This window comes from Bos grunniens, chromosome 8, assembly GCF_055505025.1.
Source record: "Bos grunniens cultivar Pamir isolate PY7600 chromosome 8, Bosgru_T2T1.0, whole genome shotgun sequence".
Classification (NCBI taxonomy): Eukaryota; Metazoa; Chordata; class Mammalia; order Artiodactyla; family Bovidae; genus Bos; species Bos grunniens.
The window spans coordinates 98,659,351-98,675,313 of NC_141172.1; the positions used below are offsets into that span (position 1 = coordinate 98,659,351).

At 47.0% G+C, this 15,963-nt stretch overlaps 1 protein-coding gene and 1 long non-coding RNA gene across 4 annotated transcripts in view; one reads left to right on the forward strand and one right to left on the reverse strand.

Moving 5' to 3' along the window:
* The window catches only part of PTPN3 (protein tyrosine phosphatase non-receptor type 3), a 168,142-nt gene that overhangs the window by 136,218 nt on the left and 15,961 nt on the right, over positions 1-15,963 (reverse strand). The window lies entirely within an intron of this gene.
* The window catches only part of LOC147367775 (uncharacterized), a 34,473-nt gene continuing 20,518 nt past the window's right edge, over positions 2,009-15,963 (forward strand). Inside the window, exon 1 of the long non-coding RNA XR_015132107.1 lies at positions 2,009-2,610. This is a non-coding gene — a long non-coding RNA (uncharacterized LOC147367775). The remainder of the gene's footprint in view (positions 2,611-15,963) is intronic.

Consider the following 15,963-nt stretch of genomic DNA (forward strand, 5'->3'; position numbering starts at 1 on the left):
GTTTGATTGCTGGGTCGGGAAGATCCCCTGGAGAAGGAAATGGCAACCCACTCCAGTATTCTTGCCTGGAGAATCCCATGGGCAGAGAAGCCTGGCATGATTACAGTCCCTGGGTCACAAAAGTGTCAGACACGACTTGGCAACTAAACAACAATGGGTTCAGTTGTTCATGCCCGCTTTCCAGGTGGCACAGTGGTAAGGAACCCACCTGCCAGTGGAGGGAGCTCCAGAGACACGGGTTCAGTCCCTGGGTTGGGAAGATCCCCCTGAAGAAAGAGGTGGCAACCCATTCTAGTCTTCTTGCCTGGGAAATCCCAAGGACAGAGGAGCTTGTTGGGCTGCAGTCCATGGGGTCACAAAGAGTTGGACACAGCTGAGTGACTGAACAGCAACAAGTGTCTATAAACACAAACATTTATTTCTTGCAGTTCTGGAGGCTGGGAAGTCTAAGGTCAAGGTGCTGGCAGACTGGATGTCAGGTAAGGATGTGTTATCAGGTTATAGACAGCCTCACATGGAGGATGGGGTGAGGGAGCTCTCTGGGTCTCTTTTATTAAGGGCTTTAATTCCACTCATGAGGCTTTACCCTCATGACCTAATCACTTCCCCAGTGCTCACCTCCAAATACCTTCACACTGGGGGATTAGGTTTCAATGTACACATTTTAGGGTGGGGAGGATACATTCAGTCTAGAGCAATGGTGACTTTAATTTTCTTCTTCATATTTTCCAAAGCTTCTGTAACATACATATAGCACTTTGAAATATGAAGGAAATATATATATTTTTAAATCTAGGTAACCAATAGGAAACACAAAGCTTCGACTTTGCTCCCAGGTGATTGTATAGGAGGAAATTGTTTTTATCAGGGTGACTACAGCGCTGACCACAGGAGTTTCATGAGTCCTCTTTGGGAGGTTTAACTGTGAAACCCAAGATACCCATCATTTCCTTCTCATCTCCTTTACCCCATCCCTGCTGGCTTCCTGAATCCCCATATGTTGGGAAGCCCATGAGCCATGGAAGTGCTTAGAAAGATCAGTTGAATTCCTTCATGTAGACGTTTAAACTGCAGAACATGAGGAAAGAAATGAGAAGGCACACAAAGAGATCCCAGATCAAAAGACAGCCAGGGGAGCTGTGGTCAAATGTTACACTAATGACCTCCACAGCAGTGACTTCTGGGTGCCCTATAGTCCCCTCCCACACTGAGGCTGAGCCATAGTAACTTGATTTGGCTAATGGGACATCATGAACAGGTCACAAGTAGATGTTTAATAAGCATTTGATACTAGGGTTGGTCCTCATGGAACCCTGGACCATTCCATTAAGAAACCCAGGATAAAGGGCTCCATTGAGAGATCCAGTTAGGCCAGGTTTGTCTCAGTTGAGCCCAGAGAAGACCAGTAGAAGAACCACCCCTCAACACACTGAATCATGAGAAAGTTAAAAAAAAGCAAACAAACAAACAAAAAAACATCGTAATTTTCAGCCACTAAATCTTGAGGGTGATTTGTTATCAGCAAGAGCTATCTAAGGCAGCCAGAGAGGGACCTCCTGCTGCTGGGGCCCCCACCTTGAGTCCTTTCTTTCCCAAACTGCTTCTCTCCCTGGCTCACCTGGGCCCAGCTCGGTGTCTGTTCTGGGATACTCTGAGATTTCCATCTTCCCTATCTGCCCCTGTAGTCATAGAGCAACCGTGCATTATAAAGCAGGCGTTGTCAAACCCCAGCATTCAAAGAGCTGAGTCAAAATGTATCTTTAAGCGAGGGATGTGGTGGGTCTTGCCTACCATGACACCTCCATCCTGGAATGCTGTCATCACAAAGTAAGAGATTTGTTGTGCTGTTGTTCAGTCGATAAGTCATGTGTGACTCTTTTGCGATCCCATGCTCTGTAGCCGGCCAGGCTTCTCTGTCCACGGGATTGCCCAGGCAAGAAATACTGGAATGTGTTGCCATTTCCTTTCCCAGGGGATCAAACCTTCATCTCCTATGTTGCAGGTGGATGCTTTACCACTGGGCCACCAGGGAAGTCCATAGTAAGAGATAGCCACAAGTAAATGAACATGCAGATCTAGGGAGCATGTTCAAAATATGAATTGCAGGGCCCCACCTCTGGAGATTCTGACTTGGTGGATCTGGGATCCAGGAAAGTGCATGGTTATTAAGTACCTGAGTAGTGATGCCAAGGCTGGAGGCCTATGAAGCACACTTTACCATCAAGCCCTCAAGTTATTCTTGCAACTGAAAGAGGCCAAATGACCACTCTTCTAGCTGACTCTAAATCAGAATCACCTGGGGAGTGAAAACTTTTGGGTGAATCCGATGCAACTTGGTCTGCAGTCTGAAGAGGAAGTGAAAACCATTGGCACAGCCAGCACAGTTCTGGGAAAGTAATTTGGCAGCCTGAACACACTTCTCATTCCCCAGAGCAAAGAAGACGCACTTGCTTAGACATTCTCATGCTCATCTGTAAGGCTTTTTGAAGAAAGTTGTTCATGAACACTGTGAGAAGTATTTATTCAGGACTCCTGCTAAATCTAATGGTCTCATATGTCAATCAGATGTTGGGAACACCTGCGTCTCAAATACCAAGAGGGCTGGATGAGGTAAGAAGCTTGATGGCATTTCTGAAAACACCATGTATGTGATTAGTAAGCTTTTGACCATAAATATGTCTTGTAGGGGATTCAAATATTTTACCTATTTTTAGATAATCAATCAATCAGAATTTATTATGATTCTGTAGGCCTTCCCAGATGGCACTAGTAGAAAGGAACCCACCTGCTAGTGATGAGATGTAAGAGACTTGGGTTCAATCCCTGGGTCAGGAAGATTCCCTGGAGGAGAGCGTGGCAATCCACTTTAGTATCTTGCCTGGAGAATCCAAAGGACAGAGGAGCCTGGCGAGCTAGGGGTCGAAAAGAGTCAGAGACGACTGAAGCGACTTAGCACGTATGCAGTTTGTTCCACGGAAAAAGGAAAGCCAGAAGTTTGGAACCCCTGTGTAAAATGTTTTAGGACCTGGAAAACCTGGCTGCATTTCTAATTCCTTCACCTAGGGGTCAAAGCCAGGCAGCATCTCCTTGCACTCTCCTTTCCCCCTGACCTCAAGTGTCAGCCCTTCCAAAATACGAATGCAGTCTGCTGTTCACCTCCATCATTAGCCCAAACTCAAGTTATGCTCCTTATTTGGAATGCTCTTTATCGTTATCGATACCCATCCATCTGGACCTTTGCTGAAACTTTGGTATCTGTTACTATCTTCCACCCTCTAGATAGACAGAATCCACCAGCCCCTGTTTTTAATGCCTACCGTATATTTATCCAAACTCCTGAATTACTTGGTAGGATTTACCCAAGCCCGGAAGTCTCTGCCCTTCCCCCACCCCGAGGGCAGTGACTTTTTCATATTCATCCTCTTGTCTCTGGGAATCCCCTGAGCACAGTCCCTGGCACAGAGACAGGATTAATACAACTATCTGTTGATTGTGTGAAAGTCAGGGGCTGTCTTTGGCGGGGTTTAAAGCTCGAGAGAAAGAAAGGCGTTTGTGCCCTGTACTGGCCATGTGTCTCTCCCTGACTCTCATCTCCTGCTGTAGTCCTTCGTCCTTTTTTCCTCCGTGTGGAGGCTTGTGAAAACTAGACAACTCACCACAAGCTGCTTGGCCTGATCTTTAACTGGTGAAGGTATCCAGTAGGTTTGGAAGAGTCTGGGTTCGTGGGTATCATATAATACTCGATATGAAAGTGAAAGTGTTAGTCACTCAGTCATTTCTGACTCTTCTTGACCCCATGGACTGTAGCCTGCCAGGCTCCTCTGTCCATGGGATTCTCCAGGCAAGAATCTGGAGTGGATTGCCATTCCCTTCTCTAGGGGATCTTCCTGACCCAGGGATCGAACCCAGATCTCCTGCATTACAGGCGGATTCTTTACTGTCTGAGCCACCAGGGAAGCCCCATGAATAGATTAAGGTATTTATGGGAAATCTCTGCTGAAGACCAGTTCTGAATTTTTGGTGTCCACTCGATACCTCCAGCTGGATATCCCCATGTGCTGTGCTAAGTCACTTCAGTCGTTCATATCCAACTTTTTGTGACTCTATGGACTGTAGCCTGCCAGGCTCCTCTGTCCATGGGGTTCTCCAAGCAAGAATACTGGAGTGGGTTGCCGTTTAAAGCGCTTCAAACTCAACAATTCCCAAAGTAGTAGATCAACTCCATCCCACAAATCTGCTTCTTATCCATTGCCTGCCTGCCCATTGCCTGACCTCCCAGCCTCAACACCTCCCTGTCTTGTCAGCTCAGAAAATGACATGCTCTCTCTCCATTCTACCCCCACAATAGTTCTCACTTCCTTTCCAGACTCCACCTTCTACCCCAGGACCTCCTTATCTCTCACCAGAGCTCCTTTAAATAGCCATCTAATTGGTCCTCAATTTTCTCTCAGTTTTTTTTCTTAAAATCTTGTAACAGGCTAATTTCACTAAAGTGCAAGTTGGAACAAGTCATTCCTCTGCTGGTAGGCTTCCAGTGGTTTCCTGTGGCCTATTCACTGAATGAAGTCCAAACTCCTTATTTGGCACCTGCACCATCATGGCTGGTAACAAACCTGTCTAATCAGACGCCATCTCTTGGGAAGGGACCATGTGAGTAGGGGCAGCAAGAGGCATTGTTCATTCAACAAATATGGATTAGCACCAACCACCTGCCATGTCTGTTCTAGGTTCTGGGGAGAGAGTGAAGTCCTTGATATTAATGGCGCTTACATTTGAAAAGACAAAAAACAAAGTCATTCAGTTCAGTTCAGTCACTCAGCATGTCCGACTCTTTGCGACCCCATGAATCGCAGCATGCCAGGCCTCCCCGTCCATCACCAACTCCCAGAGTTCACTCAGACTCACGTCCATTGAGTCAGTGATGCCATTCAGCCATCTCATCCTCTGTCGTCCCCTTCTCCTCCTGCCCCCAATCCCTCCCAGCATCAGAGTCTTTTCCAATGAGTCAACTCTTCGCATGAGGTGGCCAAAGTACTGGAGTTTCAGCTTTAGCATCATTCCTTCCAAAGAAATCCCAGGGCTGATCTCCTTCAGAATGGACTGCTTGGATCTCCTAGCAGTCCAAGGGACTCTTAAGAGTCTTCTCCAGCACCACAATTCAAAAGCATCAATTCTTCGGCACTCAGCTTCCTTCACAGTCCAACACTTACATCCATACATGACCACAGGAAAAACCATAGCCTTGACTAGACGAACCTTTGTTGGCAAAGTAATGTCTCTACTTTTCAATATGCTATCTAGGTTGGTCATAACTTTCCTTCCAAGGAGTAAGCGTCTTTTAATTTCATGGCTGCAGTCACCATCTGCAGTGATTTTGGAGCCCCCCAAAATAAAGTCTGACACTGTTTCCATTGTTTCCCCATCTATTTCCCATGAAGTGATGGGACCAAATGCCATGGTCTTCGTTTTCTGAATGTTGAGCTTTAAGCCAACTTTTTCACTCTCCTCTTTCACATTCATCAAGAGGCTTTTGAGTTCCTCTTCACTTTCTGCCATAAGGGTAGTGTCATCTGCATATTTGAGGTTATTGATATTTCTCCCAGCAATCTTGATTCCAGCTTGTGCTTCCTCCAGCCCAGCGTTTCTCATGATGTACTCTGCATATAAGTTAAATAAGCAGGGTGACAGTATACAGCCTTGACGTACTCCTTTTCCTATTTGGAACCAGTCTGTTGTTCCATGTCCAGTTCTAACTGTTGCCTCCTGACCTGCATATAGGTTTCTCAAGAGGCAGGTCAGATGGTCTGGTATTCCCATCTCTTTCAGAATTTTCCACAGTTTATTGTGATCCACACAGTCAAAGGCTTTGGCATAGTCAATAAGTCATTAATATCTGTTTTTAAGATGACCTCTATCTTGAAAAATGAGGAGTCGAATAAGTTGTATAGATTGCCTTGGCCCCCAATTCTTCCCTTTTCCCTACATCCAAGCTTTTTGCCACGTGACCGGGAAGTTCCTTCCACTAGAAGTAGCTGGACTTGTCCCTACTGAACTTTGGGCTGAGCCGTGTGGCTTGCTTTGACCAATGGGATGTTAGCAGATGTGATGCAATCAGAGGCTTTCAGCAGGCTTGTGTGGTCAAGCTGGTCCTTCTTGAACTTCTGCTCCTGCTGTAAAAAGACTGCCCCAAGTAGACTGCTGGTCCCAGAAACATGAGAAAAATGTGAAGTACTACAACCAAGGTCTTTCCAGGGGGCACTAGTGGTAACGAACCTGCCTGCCAATGCAGGAGAGTAAGAGACCCGGATTTGATCGCTGGGTCAGGCCGATCCCCTAGAGGAGGGCACGGCAACCCACTCCAGTATTCTCGCCTAGAGAATCCCACTGATAGAATCCCATCGTGACTGGTGGACACGACTGAAGTGACTTAGCACACACACATACACACACACACTATAATCAGACTGCAAATAAACTGTTGTTTTAAGACACTGAGTTTTGGGGAGATGGTTTATTATACAGTGTTACTGGGACAAAAGCTGGGTGACCCAAGGAACTTTAATTCTAACCTCCATGAGATCTATTTGACATCCTTGTCTCGGAGGGACTGGGCTGCTGCTAGATGGGTTCTCAAACTTCCTTACTTCCACACAAGAAAAGCTTCTATGCAGGAAGTGTCTTACTCTAGCCCTTTCATCAGTATCTAAGAAGCCTGAGTATGTCTTTTCCTTGTAGTCTGAAAATGCCTAAGACAATGTCTCCTCTACTATCATGAGGTCCTCGAGAGGAGAGATTGTTCTTGATGGTGTAGCCTGGTGTAGTGAATGGTACATTCCACTAGTTGTAGAATCAGATGAAATTCCTGTCAGAATTAGCGGATTTAATGAAGCAGTCCTCCCTAGATCTTCTCTTGGAAAATCTTGTCTGTGCAAGAAACTATGATCCATTCAGTTTCTCAGTCCACCTTGCTATCTACCCACTGGTGGGGGCTGGAAGGCATTCTGTCAGCTCTGGGAAATAAAGGCAAATTAGGCATGACTGATCCTTGTCCTTACAGAGATCACAGACTCATAGGAGAAACAAATGGACTATTTCCAGGGGTGAGATAAAAATCTCTCAGAAAGGACAGCAAGATTCTGAGGAAGTACAGTCTCATGGGTTAGAGAAGACTTCAAGGATAAGACAACATTTGAGATGACTTTGATAGGCAAGGGGGAAATTAACAGGTATAGAAGTGGGGAGATTCTGGGGAGAAGATATGAAAGTGAATGAGCTTAAAATCTATGATGAGAGTCTGAGGGTGTGTGGGGTGAGGAGCGGGTGTGAAGTGGTGGGAATGAGGTAGAAAGTCAGGCTTGGCCAGGTGCAAGAGCCTTGTATTCTACCTAAGCAAGTCTGGACTAGGTCCTGAGGGCACAGGGGAGCAATGAAGATGTTGAGCAGGGGTGTGACATGTTTGGATTTTGCATATTTAAAAGATCCCTGGGGCAACAATGCCTTGGGAAGGGACAAGGGAGCTTGTTAGGTCATTGCAGTGATAAAGCAGGGAGATGTAGGTGCCCTGAAGGGTAGGCAGAAACCTAGACAAGGGGAGGGGCCGTAGGGTTAGGAGGCTGATGGATGGACCTTGTGTCTGGGGGCAGGGGTCCAGGGAGAGAGGTGTCACAGGTGACTCCCAGATTTCTGCTGGGAGCCTTGGGGTGGGGGGCTGGGGATAGAAGATGGACCGGCTATGTGGATCAGGGGGACTGTGGGACCTCCGAGTGTATGTTTCACAGGCAGTTATACACCCGAACTCGGGAGAGAGATGTGTTTGGGTTTCTTGTGTGTGAAGGTGGTGGAAATTATGAGTTTGCTTGCTTTTTGGCCTGGTCCTTAAGCTGGTGTTGGCAGAAGCACTGAGGAGTCTCCCCACATGGTAGGCAGGTTTCTGAAGCCCCAAAAGGACCCCCAGGTGGCATGTAAGACGTTATCCTAGGCTCAGATGGTAAAGCGTCTGCCCGCAATGCGGGAGGCCCCGCTTCGATTCCTGGGTCGGGAAGATCCCCTGGAGAAGGAAATGGCAATCCACTCCAGCACTTTTGCCTGGAAAATCCCATGGATGGAGGAGCCTGATAGGCTACAGTCCATGGAGTCGCAAACAGTCAGACACAACTGAGCAACTTCACTTTCCTGAGGATGTTCAGGTAGGGAACACCTTACCTACCTGAGAGGTAGTACTACTCCCCAGGTACTACCTGGGGAGAAGCTTCCCCAGGCCCCAGAGGTTAGCACACGTCAGGAGTGCTGGGTAAACGAATGGATGAATGAGGTTCCCCTGACCCTTGGAAGTCACAGATGGAGAACCAACATCATTAGGCCCCACCCCTGGGATGAATCTGTGGGTTAAAATTCTGAATTAACCAAGTTCAGATTTCCCACAATTCCATACTTTCCAGCGGTCCTCAGGTGATTTCTAGAATCATTTGGGGGAACTTCCTGAGAATACAGATTCTCAGGCCCCGTAGACAGCTATTTTGATTTAGAAGGTCTGGGCTGGAGCCTGTGCTCAGTGGTGTCCGACTCTTTGTGACCCCATGGACTGTAGCCCACCAGGCTCCTCTGTCCTTAGGGATTCTCCAGCCAAGAATACTGGAGTGGGTTGCCATGGCCTCCCCCAGGGGATCTTCCCGACCCAGGGATCGAATCCAGGTCTCCCGCATTGCAGGTGGATTCTTTACCCTCTGAGCCACCACAAAAGCCCACCATCAGGGTCTGGAGCCTAGGAACCTGCTTTTGAAACAAGCTCCTGAAGTTGTTGCAATGTGGATGATATTTTGGGAAAAACCACTTGTGCTGGGTCTTCCCTACTTCCCCATCCAGGTCTGCTCTCTGCTTTCATTCACTCTGTTCTGTGCCCAGGGAAGCTGCCATCTGGGGCCTGTACCACCTGGGCTTCTTTGGTATCTGACTACCATTTGGGTTCAACCAATGGGGAGCAAGAGCAGGAGGTGGGTGGGAGGAGCATGGTGGGCCCTGACTCCCCCTCCACTCCAGGCTGTGGTTTGGCGGTGGCTGCATCCTCAGTTCCTGCTGGGCAGCCCCTCTCTGCTGGCTGCAGCTCCTGCCCAATTTTACTCTAGCTCCCCTTCTTTACCCCTTCTGGCCTAGCGGGTAGTGCTTCCCCAGCACCCAGTCTCTGGGTGCTGCACCATGTTGGTTTCTTTTCACCGAACCCGGACCTCTAAATAATCTGTTCATTGCGTACTCTTCAGTCACCTCTTTGAGTGTGCCCTGTGCTTCCTGCCAAGATAGGAAAACAAAAACATTGACTGGAAAGAGGCGGGAATTCTGGGCCCAGTTCAGCTCAGTTCAGCTCAATTCAGCAAACATTTACCAAGCGAGGTCCTCTGAATCGGGCTCTGTGCCAGCGACTGAGGACACAGAGCTCACTCAGACACGGTACCTGCCTGCAGAGAGCTCCCTGCTTAAGGGGAGGCAGAGCCTCAGAATGCAGGGTGATGATGATGCAACTTGGGGTAGCACTAGAGGTGCGGGGGGACCACTGTGCCGGGAGTGGTAGGCGACAGAAGCTTCCGGAGGCAGTGACGTGAGGACTTGGGGAGGGCAGGAAAAGGATGAGGAAGGGTGATTCCGGCAGAGACAGAGTCGTGAAGATGTGAATGGCAATGTCTGGGATCACTGCCTGCAGGAGGAATGGAGGTGGGGTCTTTGTGCCCACTCCGCTGGAAGGCAGAGGAATGCCTCAGTCTTTAGATGTGGACTGCTCCTCTGGGCAGGTGCCAGGCAGGATGCCTCCACCTCCAGGTGATCTGTGTGGGCTGGGGAGAGGGGGAGGGCGGGGAAGTCTCCCTTCCCAACTGCCATGATTTGGGCTCCTTTCCTTTTTTATTTTTTAAATCATATTATGCTGGACTCTATTATTTATTTATTTTGGTCTTACCATGCAGCAAGTGGTTCTTAGTTCCCCAACCAGGGATCAAACTCATGACCCCTTGCATTGGAAGCATGGAGTGTTAACCAGTGGAGCACCATGGAGATATCCCTGGACTTGTTTCCTCTTAGTGTTACTTGCTCAATCACGTCTGACTCTTTGCAACCCCATGGACTGTAGCCTGCCAGGTTCCTCTCTCCATGGGATTCTCCAGGCCTGAATACTGGAGTGGATTGCCATTCTCTTCTCCAGGGGATCTTCCCAACCCAGGGACTGAACCTGGGTTTCCTGTACTACAGGCAGAGTCTTTACCCTCTGAGCCCTTAGGGGAAGCCCTGTTTCCCCTTAAAGCAGGTTTAATTCACCAGCCTACCAAGGCTCACCTGCCTCCTTCAGAGGGGTATCTGGGAAAAAAGAGGGAGATGAGATAGAGTATTGGGCCTGGGGTCCATGAGGTTAGGACAAAAGAAAAGCTCTAGCTGGTATGTACTTCAGGAGCTTCCCTGGTGGCTCAAATGGTAAAGAATCTGCCTGCAATGCAGGAGATCTGGGTTCAATCCCTGGGTCGGGAAGATCCCCTGGAGAAGAAAATGGCTACCCACTCCAGTATTCTTTCATGGAGAATTCTATGGACTCCAGAGGAGCCTGGCAGACTACAGTCCATGGGGTCACAGAGAGTTGGACACGAATGAGTGACTGACACACACACACATGTACACACATGTGCACTCATGTGCACACATGTACAACAGACCTCCCTGATTCCACAAACTATCTCCATTGACTTTAAAGGAAAATGAGTCTGGCAAACTCCTATTCATTCTTCAAAAGCCAACTGAGATTTCACCTCCTCCAGGAAGACTTCCTGGAACCCTCTAACTAGTTCTCCTTCTCTTGTATTCATCATAGTCTTTGGTAATTTGTAGGATCACCAGCCTATCTAGCCCACTTGACTACTAGATCCTCAAGTACATGGCTTAGACTGATTTGTCTTTCTTTCTAGGAGCCCCCCTTCCACACACAGACTGGGCCTAGGGCATAGTGGGGTATCAGAAAATGCTTTCTGAATTGACCTAAAAGGAATTCTTGCTACACCAGGAGGAGTAATATTAATAGTGATATTATCAGCTCTTTAAGGAATGAGGAAACCAGCTCAAGGCAGAGGAGGGACTTGCTCATGATCACACAGCCCATAAACGGGGCAGGACAGGGACTCAAAACCAAACAAGCCTGTTGATTCCAAGGGCTTGAGAATAGACGGCTGGGCTCCTCACACACATGGACACGCAGGAGTGGTTGCCGAGTGCTGCCCAGTCAGGAGATTGAGAATAAGAGCTTGCATTGACGGAGCAATCATCCCTCGCCAGGAACTTGGTTTGCATCAACTCACTTAACCCTGACAACACCTTCATACGGTATGTGTGTGATCATGGCCTGCTTTGGTGGATTAGGATCCAGAGACTGGAAGTGGTTAAGAAATGCATCCAGAGTCATACTAAGAAGAAGGCAGATCTTACAGTCAAACCCAGACTTAGTCCAGAGCCTGTGTTTGCTCTGAACCATCGTAATTTCCCAGGGAACATGACACTAGCTTCAGCTTTAGGAAGAAAGAGAAAACATCTAGATACATTTGTAATAGGTTTGTAAGATGAAATATGCCTCTATATCATGGCAAAAAAGAAAAAGGATAATGTTTCTAGTGCTCAGTCACTCAGTCCAACCATTTGTGGCCCCGTGGACTGTAGCCCACCAGGCTCCTCTGTGCATGGGATTATCCAAGCAAGAATACTGGAGTGGATAGCCATTTCCTTCTCCAGGGGATCTTCCCAACCCAGGAATCGAATCTGCATCTCTTGCGTCTCCTGGATTCGCAGGCAGATTCTTTACCATTGAGCCACCCGGGGAGCCCTGATAATGCTTCTAGAAGCATCCTTCAGTTCAGTTCAGTTCAGTTCAGGCGCTCAGTCGTGTCCTACTCTTTGTGACCCCATGAATCACAGCACGCCAGGCCTCCCTGTCCATCACCAACTCCCAGAGTTCACTCAGACTCACGTCCATCGAGTCAGTGATACCATCCAGCCATTTCATCCTCTGTCGTCCCCGTCTCCTCCTGACCCCAATCCCTCCCAGCATCAGAGTCTTTTCCAATGAGTCAACTCTTCTCATGAGGTGGCCAAAGTACTGGAGTTTCAGCTTTAGCATCATTCCTTCCAAAGAACACCCAGGGCTGATCTCCTTCAGAATGGACTGCTTGGATCTCCTTGCAGTCCAAGGGACTCTCAGGAGTCTTCTCCAACACCACAGTTCAAAAGCATCGGTTGTTCGGTGCTCAGCCTTCTTCACAGTCCAACTCTCACATCCATACATGACCACAGGAAAAACCATAGCCTTGACTAGACAGACCTTTGTTGGCAAAGTAATGTCTCTGCTTTTGAATATGCTATCTAGGTTGGTCATAACTTTCCTTCCAAGGAGTAAGCGTCTTTTAATTTCATGGCTGCAGTCACCATCTGCAGTGATTTTGGAGCCCCAAAAATCAAGTCTGACACTGTTTCCACTGTTTCCCCATCTATTTCCCATGAAGTGATGGGACTGGATGCCATGATCTTCGTTTTCTGAATGTTGAGCTTTAAGCCAACTTTTCACTCTCCTCTTTCACTTTCATCAAGAGGCTTTCGAGTTCCTCTTCACTTTCTGCCATCAGGGTGGTGTCATCTGCATATCTGAGGTTATTGATATTTCTCCCGGCAATCTTGGTTCCAGCTTGTGTTTCTTCCAGCCCAGCGTTTCTCATGATGTACTCTGCATATAAGTTAAATAAGTAGGGTGACAATATATAGCCTTGACGTACTCCTTTTCCTATTTGGAACCAGTCTGTTGCTCCATGTCCAATTTTAACTGTTGCTTCCTGACCTGCATACAAATTTCTCAAGAGGCAGGTCAGGTGGTCTGGTATTCCCATCTCTTTCAGAATTTCCTACAGTCTATTGTGATCCACACAGTCAAAGGCTTTGGCATAGTCAATAAAGCAGAAATAGATGTTTTTCTGGAACTCTCTTGCTTTTTCCATGATCCAGCGGATGTTGGCAATTTGATCTCTGGTTCCTCTGCCTTTTCTAAAACCAGCTTGAACATCAGGAAGTTCACGATTCACATATTGCTGAAGCCTGGCTTGGAGAATTTTGAGCATTACTTTACTAGCGTGTGAGATGAGTGCAATTGTGCGGTAGTTTGAGCATTCTTTGGCATTGCCTTTCTTTGGGATTGGAATGAAAACTGAACTTTTCCAGTCCTGGCAAACCATTCAGTATCACAGTAATCCAAGTCTATGCCCCAACGAGTAATGCTGAAGAAGCCGAAGTCGAACGGTTCTATGAAGACCTACAAGACCTTTTAGAACTAACACCCAAAAAAGATGTCCTTTTCATTATAGGGGACTGAAATGCAAAAGTAGGAAGTCAAGAAACACCTGGAGTAACAGGCAAATTTGGCCTTGGAATACAGAATGAAGCAGGGCAAAGACTAATAGAGTTTTGCCAAGAAAATGCACTGGTCATAACAAACACCCTCTTCCAACAACACAAGAGAAGACTCTATACATGGACATCACCAGATGGTCAACACCAAAATCAGATTGATTATATTCTTTGCAGCCAAAGATGGAGAAGCTCTATACAGTCAACAAAAACAAGACCAGGAGCTGACTGTGGCTCAGATCATGAACTCTTTATTGCCAAATTCAGACTGAAATTGAAGAAAGTAGGGAAAACCACTAGACCATTCAGGTACAACCTAAATCAAATCCTTTATGGTTATACAGTGGAAGTGAGAAATAGATTTAAGGGCCTAGATCTGATAGATAGAGTGCCTGATGAACTATGGACTGAGCTTCGTGACATTGTACAGGAGACAGGGATCAAGACCATCCCCATGGAAAAGAAATGCAAAAAAGCAAAATGGCTGTCTGGGGAGGCCTTACAAATAGCTGTGAAAAGAAGAGAAGCGAAAAGCAAAGGAGAAAAGGAAAGATATAAGCATCTGAATGCAGAGTTCCAAAGAATAGCAAGAAGAGATAAGAAAGCCTTCTTCAGCGATCAACGCAAAGAAATAGAGGAAAACAACAGAATGGGAAAGACTAGAGATCTCTTCAAGAAAATTAGAGATACCAAGGGAACATTTCATGCAAAGATGGGCTCGATAAAGGACAGAAATGATATGGACCTAACAGAAGCAGAAGATATTAAGAAGAGATGGCAAGAATACACAGAAGAACTGTACAAAAAAGATCTTCACGACCCAGATAATCATGATGGTGTGATCACTCACCTAGAGCCAGACATCCTGGAATGTGAAGTCAAGTGGGCCTTAGAAAGCATCACTACGAACAAAGCTAGTGGAGGTGATGGAATTCCAGCTGAGCTCTTTCAAATCCTGAAAGAAGCATCCTTAAATTATACTAATTCTGAGTTTTGGATCACAGAGTAAATTTCATGGGCCGGGTGGAATGGGCTTGTTCTGCTACTGAACAGCTGTGTGATCCTGGGCACATCACTTCCCCTCTCTGGTCTTTATCTATTTCCAGATCTTCCAGAGCCTTTTCATACTGTTCATACTAGTGTTTCCTCTTGGATTGCAGGCCATGGCAGTTTGTATCAAGCACAGTCTTTTAGCGCCCTCTACTGTCTAGCATATTAAAAAGCAGAGGCATCACTTGGCTGACCCAAGTCTATATGATCAAATCTTTGCATATAGTAGTAGTACATGTGATGTGAGAGTTGGACCATAAAGAAGACTGAGTGCTGAAGAACTGATGCTTTCTAACTTGGTTCTGTTGATGACTCTTGAGAGTCCCTTGGACAGAAAGGAGATCAAACCAGTCAATCCTAAAGGAAATCAACCCTGAATATTCATTGAAAGAACTGATGCTGAAGCTGAAGCTCTAATACTTTGGCCACCTGATGCAAAGAACTGACTCACTGGAAAAGGCTCTAATGCTGGGAAAGACTGAGGGCAAGAGGGGAAGGGGACGATAGAGGATGAGATGGTTAGATAGCATCACCGACTCAATGGACATGAATTTGAGCAAACTCCGGGAGACGGTGAAGGACAGGGAAGCCTGGCATGCTGCAGTCCATGGGGTCACAAAGAGTTGGACACGAGTGAGCGACTGAACAACAATACCACTTACAATACCAGTAACAGCTAGTACAGTTACAATACCAGTAACAATACCAGTTACAGCACTGTCAGTGGTGTGGGTTGTTCAACTGGAAGAAAAATCAGTCTGTGCTTGACACAGTGGTGAGCTGTGAAGGGCAGCCACAGGAGAAGTCCACAGCATAAAGCAGAAGCTGGTCCTGCTCCACTCCATCTAAGGCTTAGAAGTCCTGTTCATCCTTTCCACACAAGTTCAACCATTTCTGATACACTTTTTCCCAAGCGGGTGCACGTTCACTCTACACCCACACACAGTACCAGCTCTGTTTCCACAGCATCACATCGTGATGTTTTCGCATTGCCTATCGACACGTTTGTCTTTTAAAGCACGAGACCTGCGGTTACTCACCTTTGTAGTCTCTCTGTCTGCCCACTGGGAGAGTATATCACACACAGGCCCTCTAATCAAGTTTACTGCATGGATAATGAACAGAGAGAAGGAATGAATCAGGGAGAAAGAGAGAGAGGGAGCCCTCCGGGAAGAGGTTGGGGTGGGAGAAACAGGGAGCACAGGAAGTTCTGAGATAGGAAGCAGTGAGCCTCGAGTTCAGCAGCGTTCCCCGCTGATCTCTCAGTGCACTGGCATCTTGTGAAAATCTTGTGAAAAAGTGTGGAAGGGGTTTCGTGAAGGGGACCAATGGAGGGCTTTTGGGGTGCTGCTGGGGTGCTGGCTACAGGGTGCGCTCGTCTTGGGAAAATGCTTTGAGCTGTACGCTTACACGCATTCAAAGTTTGTGCATCTTTCAGTATGTATGTTGCACTTTGATAAAAAAACTTTTGTAAATAATTTCAGGGAGGAGTGGGTGTGTCTG